Below are 23,084 nucleotides of genomic sequence, written 5' to 3'. Positions count from 1 at the left end.
TCGTAGAAACCCCTGAAGTCGCCAATGTCCGCGCTGAGCTGGGTTCGTTTGGCGAGGCTAGTCCACCACTCATTTTGGATCTCCCGGAGTTTGCGCTGAAGATGGCTGCATGCGCAACGGAAGGCTTGTTTCTTCTCTGGACAGGACGGCTTTGTAAGGTGAGCCTGGTGGGCAGCTCGCTTCTTTGCCAGCAGCTCCTGGATTTCCTGGCTGTTTTCGTCAAACCAGTCCTTGTTTTTCCTGGAGGAGAAGCCCAGTACCTCTTCAGTGGATTGCAGTATGGTAGTCTTCAACTGATCCCAGAGGGTTTCAGGGGACGGGTCCGTGAGGCGGATTGCATCGTCGAGCTTTGCTTTGAGGTTTGCCTGGAAGTTTCTTCTCGCTTCGTCTGACTGCAGGTTTCCAACATTGAACCTCTTTCTGGGGGCTTTATTGTTCCTGGGCTTTGGTTTGAAGTGAAGGTTGAGCTTGCAGCGAACCAGCCGGTGGTCAGTGTGGCATTCCGCGCTAGGCATGACCCTGGTGTGGAGCACATCTCGTTTGTCACTTTCTCGCACCAGGATGTAGTCCAGGAGGTGCCAGTGTTTGGATTGGGGATGCATCCAGGTGGTCTTAAGGCTGTCCCTCTGCTGAAAAAGGGTGTTTGTAATGACAAGCCGCTGTTCTGCGCAGAGCTCCAACAGGAGGCGCCCATTGTCGTTGCACTTGCCGACGCCATGCTTGCCCAGGATTCCTGGCCAGGTTTCTGCAGTCAATAATACGAAACTAAATATCAAACTCTTTCAATGCATGCACTTTGGACTTTATCAATCAACTTTTCAACAGAAGGATCAACCTTAAAATTAGAGAAGGGCCTCAATTGAAAGGTTTTTTTTAACAATGTGCCCCCTATAAGGTGAGCTAAGAATGACCACTCTTCAAATAAAGTAACATTTATCCAAAGAATTGCAGGAAAATTAAAATGAAGTGGGACCCAGGAAGAAAGATGTTCACTGGAGTCAATCCAAGTATCAAGGAAAATTATTGTGGTTTTAACAGTTCAATTATCTCTTCAACAGTTCCTCAGGGTAGTTTCAGAAACTCAGGATCTTCAGCATATTTGCTCAATTCCCTTCTCTCCATTGTATGGTCAGAACTGGGGAAAATGATCTATAGTTGCACCAGTGATCAGTTTAAGTGCAATTTCTCTCAACAAAAAAAGCAAACCTTGCAGTTGTGAAGTAAATTCTGAACACCATTAAGAAATAATCTTATAGATAAACTAATAATATTTTGCCAAGTGCCAGGCAATAGGCAACATTAAAATCTGTACCAGATCCCTTTCTATTTAACAGCTCACTATTTCTGAATTTGCTATCAACAAGATCTTGAAAAGTACCCTTAACAAAAGAAATAGATGCAGGAGTAGACAATTCAGTCCTATCTGTCTGCTTTGCTATTTAGTAAGATCATAACTAGTCTCTTACTTGAGTAATCCTTTACAAAACCAATCTCTTATCCCTTATCTAATCTCAATACATCTCCATTTGCCATATCGAAGGTCTCAAAGCCCTTTATTCCTTTCTCAAAAACAGACCCAAACAGTCCCCCTCCAACACCAATCTCCTCCACTTGGCAGAACTTGTTCTCACACTCAAATTCAGAATCAAAATCAGAATTAGAATCAGATTTATTGTCATGAATATGTGACACACAATTTGTTGTTTTGGAGCAGCAGTATTGCATATTCCAGATGCAAAATTGCTATAAATTATAATTCCTAATTACAAAGTACAAAAAAAGAGAAAGGTGAGGTAGTGAGCATATGTTCATTGTCTGTTCAGAATTCTAATGGAAGAGGGGAAAAAGCTGTTTTTGTAATGTGTGTGTGTCTTTAGACTTCCTGACAGCAGCAGTGAGAAAAGGGCATAGCCTGGGTGGTGAGGGTCCTTGAAGATAGAAGCTACTATCTCGAGATACTGCCTCTTAAAAATGTCCTTAATGGAGTGGATGAGGTTACAAACTTATGAAGCCTTTTTCCATCCTGTGCATTGCATCTCCAAACCAGACAGTGATGCAGAATGCTCTCCACAGTACATTTACAGAAGTTTGCAAGAGACTTTCATGACATACCAAATCTCCTCAAACTCCTAACGAAATATAACTGTTGGCTTGACTTCTTCATGATTGCATTGACATAATGGCCCTGGATAAGTCTTCAAAGATTTGACACCCAGAAAACTGAAGTTCCTTATTCTCTCCATTGCTGCCCCTTGATGAAGTCCTGGTTTCCCTTCCTGAAGTCCATATAAGTTCCTTAGTAGAAGGTGTTGTTGTGACACCGCTCTACTAGATGATCTATCTTACTCCTGCACACTTCCTCATTGCCATATGTGATTCTGCTGACAACTGTTTTCTCACTGGCAAATTTGGAGATGGCTTTTGAATCGTGCCTAGCCACACAGTCATGGGTGCAGAGAGAGTAGCACAGTAGACTAAGCACACATCCCTGAGGTGCACCTGTGTTGATTGTCAGTGAGGAGGAGATGTTGTTAATGATTCACACTAACTGTGGTCTTCAGTTGAGAAAGTCAAAGATCCAGTTGTAGAGGGAGGTGCAGAGGCCCAGGATTTGGAGCTTGCTAACCAGTATGGAGGGAATGATAGTGTTGAAAGATGAGCAGTAATCGATGAAAAGAGCCTGATGTAGGCTCCCCTTTGACTCATCCCATTTTCCTTAAATAAAAGGCATAGCCCTGGGTAGTGACATGTTTCTGAGATATGCCTGCCTTTTTGGTGGGTATAGGTAGCAATCCATGCTACAAACCTACACAGGCAAGGCTCCTCAACTCTTCCTTCACTAAATTGATGACTATATTGGTACTGCTTCATGAACCCATGATGAGCTTGCCAATTTTATCCACTTTGCTACTAACTTTCATCCAACCTCAAATTCACTTGTTCCATCTCTGGCGACACTCTCCCCTTTCTCGATCTTACAGTATCTATCTTGGGAGACAAAATTCCTACAGACATTTTCTACAAATCCACCAACTCCCACAATTACCTTGACTACATTTCTTCATTCCCTGTCCCCTGTAAGGATTCTATTCCTTTCTCTGAATTCCAATGTGTCCATCGCATGTTCCCACAGGATAAGGTCTTCAAAAAAGCACAGCTTCCCCTCAGCTACCATTAACTCAGCACTTATCTGCATCTCTTCCATTTCCCACACATCTGCCCTGGTCCCTTTGCCCCTTTCCCCCGAGAGGCAAAAAGGGCAGGATTCACCTTACCCTCATCTACCTCCACATTCAACATATTATCTCTGCAATTTCCAACATCTACGACATGATCCCACTATCAGACACATCTTCCCCTCTCCTCCCCTTTCTACCTTTCTCAGTAACTGCTTTTTTTTTGCCCCTGAAGGCCAGGCATGTCATTTTTAACTTTCCTTCCCACTCTCACACCAAGTTGTTTTCCCCCAGCCTTCTTCATTGGTAAGGAGAGGCTAAACACAAAATATAATAACACCATCTTGTTTGCTGCTTGGCTAGCTTATAACCCCATGGCATGAGCATCGCATTTTCCAATTTCATGTAGCCCATACCCCTGGTCTTCTCCCACAAACACTCATCCATCCTCCTAGTTTTCTTCTCCTGTTGTTCACCTCTCCTATTCCCTATCTGTCATCAAACCCTCTCCATATGGTTTCACTAATTACCTTCCAACCTCTATCCAAGCCCTTCCCTCCCTCAGCCTTATACTACTATTCACTGGCAATTTTTTCTCTTCCCTTCACAGGCGCTTGACCTGCTGAGTTCTTTCAGTTTCCTCTTTTTGTTCTTTTCCTTCTTTCAACAGGCTTTAACATAGCCTAGAGGTTCCATGACCTTCTGTACATCACAGAACAAACCAATAAAATCTTCATATCAACTTGGCAGTTCTGAAAGTTGCCTCCAAACCTATTTAGTCACAATGACTTCTTCAAGAGTCATGGTGTATTCCATTATGATCCTGGTACGTGTGTGTCTCTCATTGTATCTGCATTGAGCTACTGTAGTTGGACAGTGCATTTGTGTGCGTAGTTAGGGAAGCATAGAATAATTCTTGATCTCATAATTCACCTCTTCCAGTTTCTTAACAGATCTGGCTGTTCAGTGTCCTTCATTATGAAGGAATCACATATGTTTTCTAGAATTATAACATTTCCCATGAGAAAATTCTCATGCTCCACAGCCACCTGCATATTGAAGGAATAGAAAAAGTTCTTACTGATAAAATATTAGGGTTATTAAAATGAATTCTTATTGGTACATGATTGTCATCAACTGATGCCTGAATCCATGAGATGTCAGCATTGCACAAAACTCCTAATTCCCAAGATGGCTCCTAGTCCTCACTGGGACCAAACTAGATGGAATAATTCCTTCGTGCATGCAATATATGATTTGAAGATAGTAGTGAGCAGAAAATTGGAAGGAATGACAGAGATCTGCTGTAGGCCCTTGCAAAGATCCTGTGACAGAAAAGCTGACTTTGATCTCGAAGAAGAGAAATAGTGCAGACAAAGGACATGGTCTAATACTGTCATAAATTTCAGTGATGAAAGCACTGGAAAAGATTCTTCATTAGAAAGGCTCGGATTGAATATTATCTTGATGTGTTTTTCCTGCCCTGAGTCCTCAATTCAACGCTGAGTAGCGAGCAAAGATCATGGCAATAATTCTTGTAATCAATTGCTTCTAATACAGTTGCTATGACAGCACCCATTGAATGAGCATCTTGACACTTACATGTGAGAAAGAAACAATCTCGGTTAGTTCTAGCAAACTCTGTGGACTTTGGAAGTTTTTGAACCTCCAGTCATTTCTAAATCTGCCCAGTCAGACCTCTTAGCGTCATCTGCTATTTAAAATAAAGGGATTGCTTCAAACTTCCATGATGTGCACCTAACTCTACTGGAACTATGTGGGACCTTGAGCTTTGATTAATATCAAAATGTACAGAAATGGCCATTACACTACCTGTGATCTCATTAAGTGTGCATATGATGCTGAGAAAAAGTCAGATGAGTTAATATGGAAAAATCCAGCAAATTTCTGGTCCAGTTTTGAAATTGATGGAATTATATACAGAAATTATTGATACTGTGATCTATCCAGGATAAAATCGAATTGGATGGCAAATAGCCCAGAAATCTGTCACAATATAATTTAATTTCTAGACCTTTTGCTCTTCCCTTCTGCATGTCTTTCCTGAACTTTGCCTTTTTTTTTCATACGCTCCTTTGCTTTACTTTCTGTATTCTTTATTGTCAGGAAGAGATGGTATGACATGTGATGGCAAGATGAATATGCTATTAGATCATCTATTCTCTTAATTCCCTTCATTTTTCATATTTATTGATGTCACTCATTCCACCTTTATTGATCTTTTCCCTATCTATATCAAGGACACATACATTGACTATAGCCCTGCCTTCAACATAATTGTGCCAAATGAACTCATCCCCAAACTCTGTGACCTTGGCCTCAGCCCCCATCCCCCACAAATGGATTCACACATTCCTGCCTTGCAGAACACAATGAATGAGGATTGGGTCAGCATGTCCTTCACGATCATCCTCAAAGCTGCATATTTCAGCCCTCTCCAAACCTATCTATAAATTTGCGAAGTTTAGCCGAAACTTGAACAATGATAAGTTAGTAAATAGAAGGGTGATAGAGTGATTAGTGGTTTGGTGTCAGGAAAACAATCTCTTGTTCAATGTCAATGTGGTGGTACACCACCGGCCTACTGCAGGGGGCAACCTCTGTATCTGCAGGAGAGTATGGGGCACAGGACAACACCTGGCCGGCTGTCAATCAGCCGACCTGAATGTATCAAGCCCCACCCAGTCAGGTGTCAATCACCCTCCAGGATACAAGCCTGAGCCGGCCCTCCGAAGCCTCACTCAGAGTTTACAGCAGTATAGCCAGCCCTGCTCTGTGGATGTCTTTGCCGATTAAAGCCTGTTGTACAGTCTCTTCGGTTTTGTGTGTTTGCTTCTACTAACAGTGCACCGCAGTCAGCAAGTATAAGGAACTGGTCCTAGACTTCCTGAAGAGGAACAAGGCTTAATCTCCTGTGTGCATCAATGGTTCTGATGTGGAGATAGTAGACAGTTTTAAGGTTTTGGGAGCAAACATCTTCAATAACCTATCCTGGTCAACCATGTTAATGCGATGGTAAGAACATATACCATTGCCTTGACTTCTTCTGAAACTTGAAGAAATTTGGCATGCCTCCTGCATCCCTCAACAACTTGATAGTATTCCATCAGGAAGCATCACTGGGTGAAATAGGAATTACTCTACCCAACCTTAACAATCATATTGTCAGCCAATACCATCCTCAGACTTCCAGGAAAATCTGAAAAGAACATTACTAAAGACATAGAAAATGAATGTGGTCATTGATTGTGGAATATATGTATATTTCTATTATTTTTAATACTTGATGCTGAACTTGCATCTGTAATGAATTTAGCAATGCTTCCCATTATTACACTTCAAAGTAGCTGTGAAATGTGAAAATTCAAAAGTTGCTGTCTGTATTACCAATAAGGAGCATGTTAAGTTGCAGACATATCTAAACTAATTTGGAGAATTTAGGAATACAAATTATACAAATTAGTTTTAATTGCATAATCAGCCATAAATATATTTGGCAATATCTACGACCTTAAAAAAACTTATACATGTGATTTATAATTTCCTCATATATACATTTCAATATCTCATCAATTTTAAAACAAAAACATTTATTTAGTGCATAGAACAGTACAGCACAGCATGGGCCCTTCAGCCCACAATCCTGTGCCAACCTATGTAAATCCATGTCAATTTAACCCTTCCCTCCCTCACAGCCAATAATCCTCCATTTTTTTATATTCATATATGTAGCTAACATACTTTTACATGTCCAAAATGTTCCATATTCTACCACTATCCCTGGCAATGCATTCCAGGCACCCAGCACTTTGTGCATAAAAAAACCCAACTCTGATGTCTCTCCTAAGCTTTTCCCCACTCAACTTAAAATGGATGTCCTCTGGTATTGGCCATTGCTGCCCACCCCATCCATGCCTCTCGTGATTTTGACCTCCATTAAGATGCCACTTATCCTCTGTCACTCCAAAGAGAAAAGTATTTCTTCGTCAGATACGTTAACCAATCCAGGCAGCAGCTTGATAAATCACCTCTGCACTCTCTTTACAGCAGCTACATCCTTCCGGTAATGAGACAACCAGAACTAAGTGTGGTCAAACCAGAGATTTAGAGAGGCAACTAATGAAGGCTGGCACACCCCACGTCATCTTAGCAACCCTATCAACTTGCGCAGGAACCTTGATGGATCTATGATCTTGGACCCCCAAGCTTTCCTTGTTGCACCATATTGTTAAGAATCCTGCCATTAACCATGTATTTCACCTTCAAATTCAATATTCTAGAGTGCATCACTTAACATTTTACTGGATTCAACTCCATTTGCTGCTACTCCACCCAAATCTGCACCCTGTCTCTATGCCATTGAAACCTATGACAACCTTCTACATTATCCGCAACACCTCCAACCTTCATCTGCAAATTGACTGACTCAACCTTCCATTTCTTCATCCAACTCCTTTATAAAAATCACATCTCCTGTCTCACCATTATTCGTGGTTCCAAACTGTACTTCCAAGTGAAGCAACATTTCACCTGTGAACCTGCAAGTGGCCATCTACTGCATCCAATGCTCCTGTTGTGGCCTAATTTACATCACAAAGACTGGACACATACTGTGAGTTTATTTCATTGAGCACCTTTGCTCTGCTCACTGCAATAACAGGGACCTCCTTGTGGCCAACCATTTTAATTCTCACACAGACTACCTGAGGCTACCTGAAAAATGGAGGAAGAACACCTAATATTCCTAATATTCCGCCTAGGCACTCTCCAACCAGATGGCACTAATATTGACTTCTCCAGTTTATGTTAAACATCTCCTCCAAATCTGTCTCTTACCCTATCCCTCTGTCTCCTTTCCTTCAGCTCCTCACCTCCTTCTCTTCCGTCTCCATTCAGAGAACTACCCCCTCGATGATCATCTCAGGATTTTTTTCTTACACCCTCCCACCTATATCTACCTCTCTCCTGTTAGCCTTTACTTCTTCCCTGCTCCTTCCTCACTCCTCTCCTCTCCTCTCTTTCCCCACCACCCCCCATCACTTTTATTCAGGCCACTGCCTGCATTTTTCTCATACATTGATGAAGGGTTTAGCCCCAAAATTTTAGTCTTCCTTTACTTCTGATAGATGCTGTGTGAGCTGCTGAGTTTCTCCAGTACATTTGTGTGTTGCGCTACAATCCCAGTATCTGCAGACTTTTCTGATCAACTCACAAACAGCAGGATTACTAGAACAGATCCCTGCAGAACATCACAAGACACCATCCTCCAGTCACTATATGCTACTACTACTACTACCCTTCACCTTCTGTAGGCAAGCCAATTACAAATCCTTACAAATAAATTTTCATTGATTCCCATGCCTCACAACTGTCTGGATGAGGCTACTGTGGGGAACGGTCAAAAGCTTTACTAAAATTATTACACACAACCTCCACCACCTTACCTTTATCAATTTCTTTTGTCACCACCTCAAAAAACTCAATTAGAGAGGCACTTCCTTCCACTCACAGACCCATGTTGACTATCTCTAATAAGACTGTTTCTCCAAATGCTTGTAAATCGTGTCTCTAAGAATCCCCTCTAATGGTTTCCCCACTACTGACACAAGAATCACTGATCTATAATTCACAAGGTTCTCCCTTTTACATTTTTTGGACATGGAAACTAGATTTGCCATCTTTCAGTACAATTTCTGATGCCAAGGAAGATGCAAGTATCATTTTCAATACCACAGCAACTTCTTCCCTTAGTAACCAGTGTTATACCCTACCAGGCCCCAGGGATTTATTTATCCTTGTTTTTTGGAAGATCTAACACAACCTTTCTTAACCTCAACATGCTCCAGCACATTAGACTGGTCTATGCTGATTTCATAGTCATCAAAGTCCCACACCCAAATGAACACTGAAGCAAAGTATTCATGAAGGACTTCCCCTACCTCCTCCACCTCCATTCACATATTCCTTCCTTTAATTCTCAGTGGTTCTACCCTCACTCTAGTTATCCTCCTGTTCTTCACATACGTGTAGAATATCTTGAGATTTTCCTTAACCCATCCTCCAAGGCCTTCTCATGTTCCTTTCTAGTTCTACTGTCCCTTTTTAAGTTCCTTCCTAGCTACCGTATAATTCTCAAGAGCCCTGTCTGATTTTTGCTTCCTAAGCCTTTTTATTCTTCCTCTGTCCTCTTCATTGAATGTTCCAACTCTCTTGTCAACTATGGTTCCTTTACCCTACCATCCTATTTATTTATTTTAACTAGTGTGTTTTAGATTCAAGTTCAAATTTATGATCTAATTTTATTCACTCTAAATGTTTAATATATTTTATACATTGAAAACTATGATTTTCACTTCCTGGTAAACTTCCAACGAGAAATCTTCAATGTGAATAGCAGCAATTGCTTAACAAAAAACATTATTTTAGAACTGATTGATACTACCCATGAGCAATGGGAAATAGAAGACCATGTCAAAGAATTTGCTTGATCATTGTGGCCAGCTTTCTTAAAGATTGGTACTGCAATTGTCACTGATCTCAAAATTCAAGCAGTTCATCTAGACATTAGAAATTGTAGTTATGTAATACAAGGAAATAACACGAAAAAGCTTTCATTCAGTCTTTTGGATAATTTGTGTGGAAAAAGATAACATAGTGCCACTTACTGACCTGAGCCTGTAATTGCACTGTGATCAATCAGTTTATATTACAGGTATATTCTTTCATTAGAAATGCGGAGCCAGGAGATTAAAATCCAAAAGTTGACACTAAAGATATTGTGGAATCAAGTAAGATTTTGCATAGAATAAGTGCACAAGATCATAACACTGTAGCTTAAATTGCATAAATTAACATAAACAGAAGCCAAGCAGAGACCTTTTTTGGGGGTACTTCAAAAACATCAATATCCCAATGAGCCTTTCCCCTTTCCTCCACTTGGCTCCATCTGCTCATTATTCTCCCCCTCATATGGCTCCACTTATCACCTACCAGTTCCTGTCCCATCTCTCACAAGCGCTTCTGTACTAGCTTCTCCCCATTCCTGATGAAGTACTCAAGCCACAATGTCAACACATTTGTGCCTCCACAGATACTGCTTGACCTGCTGATTTCTTCTAGCAGATTTTTTTTGCTTCAACCAGACAGTTACAACTTTAAAATATCAAAGGCACGGTTTGCCTAGTGGTTAGCGCAATGCCTTTACAGCACTAGCAATCGGGAACGTGGCTCAAATCCTGCGCTGTCTGTAAGGAGTTTGTACGTTCTCCCCTTGTCTGCATGCGTTTTCCCCAGGGTCTCCTATTTCCTCCCACCATTCAAAATATATTGGAGGTGTAGGTTAATTGGATGTAAATTGGGCAGCACGGACTCATGGGCTGAAATGGCCTGTTACTGTGCAGTATGTCCAAAAAAATAACAAGTATCAGTCAGAGGAAATAGCTGTGAACAGAAATATAACAATATATCATGTTTTCATTGATGAAAACTTCTCTTCAATTTAAAAGATGGGGATTTAAAAATGATTAAGGAAATAGAGAAGACAGCAGTTAATATAATTAACAGATGCAGGAGTAGATCCTTTCAGCTCATGTCCCTCTTCTTTTACAGTCAAATCATGGCTGATCTTTCATGTTTTTTCACTTTCCTACAATAAATCCACATTCCTTGATTTCTTTAATAAGTGGTTTTCTTTGATTTCTTCTTAATTTAAAATTCTGTCCATTGCTATATTGAATATTCAGTAACTCAATCTTACAGTTCTCTTAGCTAGAGAATTCCAAAATTTCACTATCTTCAGAGTAAAGAAATTTATTCTCAGTCATGAATGGCCAACCACTGAATTGTGACAAATTCTGTATCAAACAAGATTTGAAAGAATCGTATATATTTCAATGAGATCACCTGGAATTCTTCTAAACTCAAGAGAGTAAAGCCCCAATATTTTAGAAAATCTCACAAAATGTCATACTTCCATACCAGCAATAAATCTGCATTACTCAAAAATATGATTTCTTAGATCAAAAAACCAAAACTGTATATGTCTTGGTGTGGCATCACCAGGACTCTATATAACTGGAACATAACAACTCTAATCCAATTGTAATAAATGCCTTGCTAATTGCTTTCTGAATTTGCATGTTAACATTCAGCAATTCATGAATAAGGAGGCCCAAGACTCCAGTTACATCTTTCAGATATTAACGATTTAAAAATAATTTTTATTTTTTGTAAATTAGTGGATGATTTCACATTTTGCCACATTCCATCTACCATGTTCCAAATCCCTCACTTAACCTGTCTTTATTCTCCTCAAAAACCATAGTGCCATAAAGTTATGTATCATCAATAAATTTAGATGTATGATTCTTGATCCCTTCATCCAAAACTTTGAACAGTTGGATCAGCAAGCACCAATCCCATAGCAGTCACCTCATCATCACCTCCCAGATTAAAATTACTCATTTATACCTACACTCTGTTTACTGTCTGCTATAATGCTGTCTCCAGGATAAAATATATATGAGCTCTAATTCTGTTTAATAATTTCTGTGTGACATCTTACCAAAGCCCTTCTGGAAGTCTTAATAGTTCACTCTTGCATATTCTGCTAGACCTAAAAAAAATTTAATGGATATTTCAAAGATGATTTCTCTTTTATAAATCCATGCTGATTTTGCTCGATCTCATCATTTTCTCAGTGGTCAATTACCATTTTCCTAAATTGCTGGTGTTAAGCTAACTGATCCATGACTCTGTATTTTCTCTCTCCATCCTTTCTTGTAGTATCAAGATTTGTGACTATATTATTTATTAGATTACAAGAAACTGGAATTTTGAAAGATGACAAGTGCAATAAATTTTAACTGTGTTGTTATCTCCTCCAATAATGCTGGTTATCAGGAGTTTCAAAGTCTTATTAATTCATAGTTAAAACATTTATAGTTAAAACAGCTGAAGGAAGTTTGGCAGCATTAAGGGACTGAAATTATTTTCTCAGTTGTGAATATTATGATTGAGGTACTAAATTATTACTTGTGTGAGTCTTTGCTAGAAAAGAGTGATGCAGCCGTTAGAGCTGTTGTCTCAGAGAGTTCCAAAAACCTAGGTGCAATCTATGTGACGTTTTCAAGTTCTGCCTGTGTACTTGTAGATTTCCTCTTCATGATCAAGTTTTCTTTTATATCCCAAATCTTTTTTTAAGATTAAGGTATACAGCACAGCAACAGGCCATTTCAACCCACAAGATCGTCCTTCCCAATTTACACCTAATTATCCTACACCAACAGTATGTTTTGAAGGGTGGGAGGAAACCAGAGCCACTGGAGAAAACCCACACATACAAACGGTGTGGGATTCGAACCCCAGTCCTGATCACTGGCAATGCAAGGGGGTTGTGCTAACTGGCTACATCAACCATGCCACCCATTCAGCTGAATGACCTTCTCTGGTGTTACAGTATGAAATGCAATAGGATAAAAAAAATTAAAAGCATAGTTAAAAGATTTGTGGCTTTGAACACCAAAATTTAAAAAGGGTACAAGGACAGAAAGAGCACCAGATTATCGAAAAAGATAATAGAATAAATTGAGAAGTTCGTTTTAAAATGCGGAGCATTTGGTTTTACTAGTTTTATATAGTCAGGGTAATGTGAACTATTTTGTGCCCACGCAAGAATACATCCTTCTCTCTGTAATGACTGCAGTGCACCACTGCAGGCTTATGTTTCAGTTGTCTGCCGCACTACCTGCAGGTCTTGGGGGGGGGTTTGCATTTTCTGATTGTGTTCTTTCTAACATCAACCGTTTCTTCTCTTTGCTGTGGGTGTGTCTGCAGAGATAGGGATTTAATTTGCATTCTTGTGGCTTTGAAGGCTCTGGCTATGTCTATAGCTTCAGCCAGCTTTAAGCTATCCTTCCCTATCAGAGACTTTTGCACTTCAGGATGGGCACTCCCCCATATTAGTTGATCAACTAATATGGGGGAGTAAGTTATCAACAGTTTCATCAGTCTCTTGCATTAAGCCTTGAAATTCATAATGTTTAATTCTATGATTAGACCTGGGTTCAAGATGAGAAACAAACTTTGAAAATATCTGATCTGGATCATTTTTCTCCACATCTGTAAGCTCAATAAGTCAAGGCCTCGCTCCCCTGACCAGGCGAGTAGATAACTGACCTTCTCCTCTGCTGCTGCATTTTTTAAATAGCTTTTGAATGCTAAATTGCACTTCTGCTGAATCTTTTTAAACAATTCAACAATGTCTTCAGCTTCCCAGTCCATCACTGGGTGAACTGCGGTTGCTCCAGCCATTTTCTTTCAGTAATCTTTTTTCTTTTCTTCCCCTTTGTACTTCAGTGACTTACAATCAATTATATGGCTTTATTCTTGTTCTCTTATACCACTGCCACCATGTTACATCTCTGGAGTAACTTGGGAGGCTTCTTAAATAACTTAGAGATTCAAGATTCAAATAACAAAAGAGATTTTACTTACTGAAGCCTTCCACCATCACAGGAAAACTGTTCACACAGACTCATATACATATCCATACGTCCCACAGTCACTACAGTGAGAAGGGTATATTCTTAAGTGGTTACAAAATAGTTTGCATTATCCTGACTATATAACAACTAGTAATGAAATAGAATACTAAAGAATAAATGCAATGGTAATTCAGTTCTAGGATTAACATTTTTAAATAAATATGATGCTGGGAGAAAGTGCAGGTGGTTTTGCTGGAATTATACTCCTTTTTTTCTGAGAGGTGAATGGGCAAGTTAGCTTTGTTTTCCTCAAATCTATATGGAGGTTTGTTAAATTTGTTCAAACCCATAAATTATTTTGATTGTGTAAATAAGAAGAAACTCTTTTCAGATCCTAAGGAATTAGCAAAAGGAGATGTGAAGAAATCATTCTTATGTGGCCAAAAGTTGTGATATTGAATGCAGTACCTGAAAGTGTGGCATTCAAAAAGTAACTGAATAAAAAAATCATATAGAACGGAGATTAAAAAGCAGAAGAATTAAATGTATTGCACAGTCCTACCAAAAAGTTAGAATATAGAACAGAACACTACAGCACAGTAAAGGCCCTTCGCTCCTCGATGATTTTTCAATCCATATATTTCTTTAAAAAATACTAAAGCCTCCCTACCCTATAACCCTCTATTCTTTTTCATCCATGTGCCTGTCTAAGAGTCTCTTACATGCCCCTAATGTTTCAGCCTCCACCACCATCCCTGGCAAGGCATTCCAAGCACCCACAACTCTCTGAGTAAAAACCAAACCCCTGATGTCTCCCCTAAACTTGCCACCATTCACTTTGTACATATGTCCTCTAGTGTTGCTATTCCTGCCCTGGAAATAAGGCTCTAGCTGTCCATCCTATCTATGCCTTTAATAATCTTGTAGACATCTATGAAGTCTCCTCTCATTCTTCTTTTCTTCAAAGAGAAAGGTCCCAGTGCTGCTAACCTTTCCTCATAAGTCTTGTTTTCAAATCCACACAACATCCTGGTAAATCTCCTTTGCACCCTCTCCATAGCTTCCACATCCTTCCTATAATGAGCTGACCAGAACTGAATGTAATACTCTTAAGTGTGGTCTCACCAGAGATTTGTAGAGTTGTGATATGACCTCTTCACTCGTGAACTCAATCCCCCTATTAATGAAGTCTAACATTCCATAGGCCTTCTTAACAATCCTATCAACCTCTTCTGCGACTTTGAAAGATATATGGATTGGACTCAAAGGTCCCTGTGTTTATCCACGCTCTTAAGTAACCAACCATTAACCCTGTACTCAGCCTTCTGGTTTATCCTTCCAAAATGCATCACCTCACACTCATCAGGATTGAACTTTTCCTCCCAACTCTGCATCCTGTCTATATCCTTTTGTAACCTACAACAACCTTCAGCACCATCCACAACTCCTCCAACCTTCATATCATCTGGAATCTTACTGACCCATCCTTCGGCCTCTTCATCTAGGTCATTTATAAAAATCACAAAGAGCATGGGTCCCAGAACAGATCCTGGTGGAACTCCACTAGTCACTGACCTCCAGGCAGAATGATTTCCTTCTACTACTACTCTGCTTTCTACACGAAAACCAAATTTTATCCACTCATCCATAGATCCCTCATGACTTTCTGAATGAGCCTCTCAAGGAGGACCTTGTCAAATGCCTTTCTAAATCTATCTAGACCACATCTACTGCCCTACCCTCATCAATTTATTTTATTACCTCCTCAAAATCTCATCTAGGCTTCTGAGGCAGGACCTACCCTTCACAAAGCCCCGATGACTATCCTTGAGTAGACTATACTTCTCCAAATGCTATCCTATCCTTAAAAATCCTCTCCACTAGTTTTCTCTCCACTGACATAAGACTCAATGGACTGTAATTCCCAGGATTCTCCCTAATACCTATTTTTACATTTTCCATTCTCCAATCCTTTGGCACCTCCCTGTAGCCAAAGAGGACTTAAAGATCACAGCCCCTGCCCCAGCTATCTCTTTCCTCACTTTCAACAGCAACCTGGGGTATATCGCATCTGGCCCCAGTGACTAATCAACCTTAATGTTTTTAAGAAGATCCAATAGTTCCTCTACTTTAATCTCAACATCTGTTCTATTCTGACCTCACCCTGATCAAGGTCCTTTTCTCTTGTGAATTCTGAAGAACCTTCCTAACCTCCTCCACCTCCAGGCACACGTTACCTCCTTTATCCCTTAGTGGCCCCATCATTCTCGTCATGCTTCTGTTCTTCACTGGCAATGCCAAAATGGGGAAACTAACTTCCTTCTGCATTGAATTGTTACATAACTATTATTTCAGACTGAGGAACTTAAGGACTCGAAATCAAAGTATGATCCTGCAGCTTCCTTCACTACACCACTGTTGAGAGGGTGTAGCCACAGTAACACAAGTTTACATGGGCAAAGAACATCAAGCTAACAATGACAAACTATACATGACAACAGCAAACAAGGGATATAACCATAACCATATAACCATTTACGGAGCGGAAACAGGCCATGTTGGCCTTTCGAGTCTGCACCGGTTCACTGATTTTGTGTGCCCTCTTCAGGCATTGGTCCCGGTAGATCTTCATTCAATAACGATGGACGAATTCACTGCAGGTGGAATCAGTCGTAGAAATGTTTGTGAAACGTGCAGTTCAATACTTCATAGCTACTCTTTGAAAATTGAATATTCTGGTCCTTCCCCCATTTCACCCGCCACCTGGCCACCCAACCCTGACATACCTCTAGAACTCTGCATCCTCTTACACCTATCATTCATTTTAAGGAGAGGCTGAGGAACCACGCACCTCTCTGCATTGATGGACAGAGTTGTACACTAGAATTATAAAGCATACATATTTGGACAGCAAATATCGGTTGTTAACCAAATTAAAGAGAAAATTCAGTGTTATTTGTTTACCATATATATATGGTTATAGTCTGGAAAAACAACCAACTGAAAAACCTCACAAAGATAAGCGTATACAGAGCCGTTGTCATACCCACACTCCTGTTCGGCTCCGAATCATGGGTCCTCTACCGGCATCACCTACGGCTCCTAGAACGCTTCCACCAGCGTTGTCTCCACTCCATCCTCAACATTCATTGGAGCGCTTTCATCCCTAACGTCGAAGTACTCGAGATGGCAGAGGTCGACAGCATCGAGTCCACGCTGCTGAAGATCCAGCTGCGCTGGGTGGGTCACGTCTCCAGAATGGAGGACCATCGCCTTCCCAAGATCGTGTTATATGGCGAGCTCTCCACTGGCCACCGTGACAGAGGTGCACCAAAGAAAAGGTACAAGGACTGCCTAAAGAAATCTCTTGGTGCCTGCCACATTGACCACCGCCAGTGGGCTGATATCGCCTCAAACCGTGCATCTTGGCGCCTCACAGTTTGGCGGGCAGCAACCTCCTTTGAAGAAGACCGCAGAGCCCACCTCACTGACAAAAGGCAAAGGAGGAAAAACCCAAAACCCAACCCCAACCCACCAATTTTCCCCTGCAACCGCTGCAACCGTGTCTGCCTGTCCCGCATCGGACTTGTCAGCCACAAACGAGCCTGCAGCTGACGTGGACATTTACCCCTCCATAAATCTTCGTCTGCGAAGCCAAGCCAAAGAATATATGGTTATTTATAGTAAACAAATAACACTGAATTTTCTCTTTAACTTGGTTAACAACCAAGGTTTAAATGTTACGAATAATACCTGGAATGACTTCCAGCAGAATAAATTGTCTTCATATTTGTTTAACAGTCACTTGCCTTTAACTGACTTAAGAATATCTCTTTACAGTAATTAAACCTAGTGGCCTGAAGGTGACAAATTAATTGAAGGTCAAAGCATGACAGCAATCATATTTTTGAGATCAAGTCATACAATACTGTCTTATTGCTGAGATATCTGTTAATATCACACCAATTGACATAAGAAACAGACGGAGGAACAAAAGCTCATTTGCTGTGACTAATCCATCCACTTGGTTGTCTTTCATTTGTCAGTTGTGTGGTAAAATATACCTCCTGGATTGCACAGCCAGTTAAATGCTCATCTAAGGCGTGGATGAACTTAAAACTCAATTCTTTTATGTACTTCTGTACTCTGAGAAAATCTTGTTTATTGATTGAGGATTGCCAAATGGTTAAACTGAAACTTATTCATTAGATTGTTGTCATATTATTTATTGCAAGTCGAATGGAATTCCAAATATTATTAAAATGTAACATTTATTGCATTATATCTGTATACATTAAAAGTGGAAAGAAAATGGTAGATATATATCATGCATTTCTGCTGTTTACAAATATAATTAAATAAACATGAAATGAAATAAATATGTTGTAATAATTGCCTTGATTGAGCAATCGTCATTTTACTATATTCTAGTTCCAATGCAGTTCAACAAGTGATAGAAAAATCGTGCAATGAAAAATTGCAATCATAGAGCTATAATACTAAATAAAATGGTCCAATACTACAAATAAGTTGAGGATGGTGAACTACTACACCAGAACTTTAAAAATTAAGAAAGTTATTATGAATTATAAATGTGATTTGATGTTGCAGTTCTATTACCTTCTTGATCATACCATCAATAGAAATGTTACTGAATCAAGATTAGTTAATTTATGAATAGCTTCAGCTACAACTCTGATTCTGACATCAACATCATGGTATATAATACAAATTCTAAACAAAGATCTTCCATTGCTAATTCAACAAATTACTTGGAAATGCAAACTAAATAAAAAGGTAGTGCACCAAAAAATAAAAGTTCTGCAAATGCAGGAAATCTGAAGGAAAAAAGAAAATTCTGAAAACACTTGACTGGTCAAGTATCAACCATGCAGACAGAGTCGGAGCATATCTTAAGTTCTATGACCTTTCATCAGAGCCTGGAAAAGTTGAAAATAAAATAAGCTTTTAATGGTAAGATCTGTGATGGAATAAAAAGCCAGAGATTAAATGACAGAAGAAGTGATAATTCAAGGTGAAACAAATAGTTAATGCAACACATAAATGTTGTGACTGAAGGGGGTGCAATACAAAATTTGAAATGTTGAGTGAAGACTGAAAATGCTAATTATCTCAGATATGTTGAACTTTGTGTTGAATTTGGAAAGCTGCAAAGAATAAGGTTGTTTCCTGAATATTTCTTGATCTTTCTCAGAATAGTGTGGAAGATCGAGGAAGGAGAGATGTTAAGGGAAGTAAGATGAAGAATTAAAGGTACAGGCAGGTAAACATTTGGAGTCATGGTTATGATCTGAAAGAAATATTACTCAGGGCGATTGCCTAATCTGTTTTTGGTTCCCCTGATGCAGAGGATATCATGACAAAATAATCTAATAAGCAACTGCCACAAATATTATCTTCATCTACACCTCCACTCAATTCTTCCACCATAAGAAGAATACATATGTCCATTACAATTATGACTCATGATACATTGAGGATTTTATATTCCACTTGAGATTTAGTTTTTATGTTAAATGGCTTGTCCTCTGTTCAAGAACTCTAAATTGAACATTGGGGCAAGTGGTTTATAATTTTTTAAAATATTCTACTTTTCTGACAATAATTTATGTTTCAAACCTAATTTCCATGGAAAAGGTTGTGGTGAACTGTCTTTTTAAATCTTCTTTCTGAAGATTAGTGTTTTTAAAATCCTGTGGTGGTTGGATTTACACTTAGTAACAAAGAAGAAACTGCAATATATCAAGAGTACGTGATTTGGAGATGGTGCTTCCATCTGCTTGAAGTGATAGAAATTGCATGTTTAGTAGATGCAGTCTGGATATCCTAAGTGAGTAAATGCTGTGCATTTAATAAATAGTACATATTGTAATGTTTTGTTGCAGTACTTGATTGAATAAATGTGGCCAATTAAATGGACTACTTTGTGCTTATTAGTGTCAAGCAACTGAAGTGGTGTTGGGGCTGCATTCATCGAAATACAAGGGAAGTACACTATAAAACTACTGTTTTGTGCATTGTAGAAGATTGAACACTACGTCAGTAGAAGAATCACTAACTCAATGATATCCATCCTCTTAACTGCCCTTGTAAGCATAGTATTTATGTTAGGCTTGTTGAGTTTTTGGTCAATGATATCTTCCAAGATATTGATGATGAGGGATTCAGCAATGATATTCCATGACAAACTGCTATTTATATCTGCCACTGATATCTAACATAACATTTTATAAAATCATAAAATGTTGATGTTTCTATTTTTGATAGTTTAGGAATATTAAAATTAAATGTATTTATTCACATTACATTGGAATAGTTGACTCCTTTTCAGAGCATCCAATACTAAGGCTTCAAAGTAAGTGGAATTTTCTTACAGAAATTGAGTTAACTATTCTGATGAACCACATCATCATGAAGGCCTGACTAAATGAACAGTTGGTTAGCAGCTGCTGTCATTTTACATTTGCATTAATTCAAATAATAATGTTAACAGCTTTTTTTTAAATAGAGGCAATTAGCCAAGATGTTTCTTCAGATGTTGTATCAAGTTGGTTCAATTATCTGGCAATTAGAAAGACCCACTGAAGAATAATTTTATGAGGGCAGGCTTTTCAAATATCCATTGTCTTGTTTTCCCATCTCATGCAACTAAAAACAAAATTCTGTACTATTTTGGATGACCCACGCTAAATAATCTGTTGTAAGTTAAACAGGAAGTTTCTGAATTATTAACTCATTTTCTCTCTGAAGTTGTCACAATAACAGTGATTTTGAGCTGAAAAAGAAAGTGATTTTAGTATAGGCAAAAATGCTGGAGAAATTCAGCAACTCACACAGCATTCTTTATGCAGCAAAGATAAATGTTTAGGGCCTGACCCCTTCATCATGGTATGAGCAAAGAGCAAACAGGTGCCTAAATAAAATGGCAGGAAAGGGGCAGGGAGAGGAGCACAGGCCAATAAACAAAAGGTGATAATTGGCAAGAAGTCAAAAGTGGATAGGGGTATGAGGGCACAAGAAAAAAAAACTGAGGAGTGATACGAGGGGAGGATAGCTCTCTGAATGGAGTGAGAAGGGGTGAAGAGCTGGAGGAAAGGAAACAGAGGGACAGAGAAGAGCAGGTGACGGGGAAGTGGCCTAACAGAAAGTGGAGAAGTCCATTTTAATGACATCCAGTTTGGGAGTGAAGTCAATTTTAATGCCATCCAGTTTGAGTGTAACAGTTCTTCCAAGAGAAGCAAACACTTCTCTTGTGAATCTGCAGAGGTCATCTACTGCATCCAATGCTCCCATTGTGGCCTTCTCTACATTAGAGAAACTCCTGGACACAGACTGGGAGATCATTTTATTGAACACTTTTGTTCTATCTGCAGCAATGGTGAGGATCTCCCAATGGCCAACCATTGCACTTCCACACACAAACATGTCTGTCCATGGCCTTGTGCACTGTCAAACCAATGCCACCTGCAGATTGGAGGAGCAACATATTGTATTCCATCTTGGCACTCTCCAATTAGATGGCATTAACATAGACCTCAAGTTTCCATTAGGCTTCTCCCCTATCTCCCTATCCCTCTGCCTCCTTTCCTCTAGCTCTCCATTCAGAGAACTAGTCTCTCTCCCTATCATTTCTCATTTTTTTTCTTGTGCACTCGCACCCCTAACCAGTTTTGACCTCTTGCCTGTGCTCCTCCCCTTGCCCCTCCTCCCAACATTTTACTTAAGTCCCTGCTTGCTTTTTTTCTCACTTCTCGAAGAAGGGTTCAGGCCCAAAGCATTGGTTATGTACCTTTATCTTTGCTACATAAAGGAAGCTGTGTGACTCTCTGAGTTTCCCCAGCATTTTTCAGTAATGTAACAGTGATGTTGGCCATTTTCTTCATGCATAAAATTATATAAACTCTTGTTAATGTCTACACCTGTGGTGCGCTATCGGACAGAAGCAAATACACAAAACCTAAAGACTGTACAACAGGCTTTATTTGACATAAACTTCTACAGAGCCAGCTGTGAGGAGAGCTGCTATAAACTCTGAGAGTGCCTTTGAAGGGCCGGCTCAGGCTTATAGCCCAGATGGTGATTGACACCCGACCGGATGGGGCTTGGTCTATTCAAGTCAGCTGATTGACAGCCAGCCAGGTGTTGTTTTGTCCCCATGCTCTTCTGCAGGTACAGAGGTTGCCCCCTGCAGTAGGTCAGTGGTGTACCACCACATTCACCCCCTTTTTAAAAAATTGTCCTGGGGGAGAGGTTGCAGTCAATAGCCACAAAACATATATACACAGTATATACAGACTGAGACGGTCCAGCGGCCATCAGAGTCTTTGCAACCGTCGCAGGACTGGTTCCTGGTCACTGGTCGATAAAGGTGTGCAGGGGTTGGGACCGGAGTGGCTGGCGTGGAGCAGCGCGGAAGAGTGGCTGGCGTGGAGCAGCGCGGAAGAGTGGCTGGGGGGGCCGGGGTTGAGGTGTGTGTGTCAAATCGGATGGGCGGGGGGGTGCAGGTTCTTCCCTCACGGTTGTAGCAAGCCCTTGGTGCCCAAGGAGATCTTGAGTGCCCCATAGCTGTCCAGGACGGGGGGATGTGTCAGGCCCGGCAGGGTGCTGGGCTGGAGGATGCTGTGCTGTGGTGGGTGTTCCTGCTAGTGCTAGGTCCCTGGTTGAGATGGTGTCCTCCCTGCTGCTGCTGAACCTAACGTAGACATAGTTGTGGTTTTTTGTATAGAAGGAACACCTGCTCAACCAGGGGTTCGGCCTTGTGTGCCCACACGTGTCTACAGAGGAGCACCGGTCCCAGGGATGCGAGCTAAGCTGAGAGAGACGTTCCCGTCTCCGATTTCCTGGGGAACGAAAACAGGCGATCGTAGGGGGGTCTCATTGGTAGCTGTGCACGTGAGTGACCTAATGGCATGGAGTGCCGCGGGAAGAGCAGCCTGCCAGTATTCTATGGACCACATCTTTGACTTAAGGGCCAGGAGAACTGCCTTCCAGATCACCCCATTTTCGGGTTCCACTTGCCCATTACCTCTTGGGTTGTAACTAGTCGTGCGACTTGTCGCGATGCCCCTTGCTGTCAGGTACTGGCGTAGTTCCTCATTCACGAAGCTAGACCCCCCCGGTCATTGTGGATAAATGCAGGATAGCCAAACATGGTGAAGATCTGTGTCAGTGCCCTGATGAAGGTGGCCGTGGAGATGTCTGGGCAAGGGATAGCAAAAGGGAAGTGGGAGTACTTGTCTATGACCATGAGGAAATAGACGTTCCGATTTGTGAAAGGCAGGGGCTCCTTGAAATCCATGCTGAGGCGCTTGAAGGGCCGAGTGGCCTTCATGACATGAGCCTGAGGTGGACGGAAAAAGCGAGGTTTGCATTCTGCGCAGAC

The 23,084-nt window shown here is 40.5% G+C and overlaps 1 protein-coding gene and 1 long non-coding RNA gene across 8 annotated transcripts in view; one reads left to right on the top strand and one right to left on the bottom strand.

Annotated features, from left to right (window-relative positions):
* Positions 1–19,531, top strand: part of LOC138753576 (uncharacterized) — a 58,098-nt gene extending 38,567 nt beyond the window's left edge. Inside the window, exon 4 of the long non-coding RNA XR_011351269.1 lies at positions 18,897–19,531. This is a non-coding gene — a long non-coding RNA (uncharacterized lncRNA). The remainder of the gene's footprint in view (positions 1–18,896) is intronic.
* Positions 1–23,084, bottom strand: part of LOC138753571 (neuronal PAS domain-containing protein 3) — a 1,142,342-nt gene that overhangs the window by 804,863 nt on the left and 314,395 nt on the right. The window contains exon 1 of one of the 7 annotated variants that reach the window (XM_069916746.1): positions 20,812–20,815. The exons of the other annotated variants lie outside the window; for them this stretch is intronic. The gene's annotated coding sequence lies outside the window, so the exon portion shown is untranslated. Of the gene's footprint in view, positions 1–20,811; positions 20,816–23,084 lie in introns of those variants that run through there. 7 annotated transcript variants of the gene reach the window in all.

The sequence above is a fragment of the Narcine bancroftii genome, chromosome 2 (genome assembly GCF_036971445.1).
Source record: "Narcine bancroftii isolate sNarBan1 chromosome 2, sNarBan1.hap1, whole genome shotgun sequence".
In the NCBI taxonomy this organism is placed as follows: Eukaryota; Metazoa; Chordata; class Chondrichthyes; order Torpediniformes; family Narcinidae; genus Narcine; species Narcine bancroftii.
This window is presented reverse-complemented; position numbering and strand designations above follow the sequence as displayed.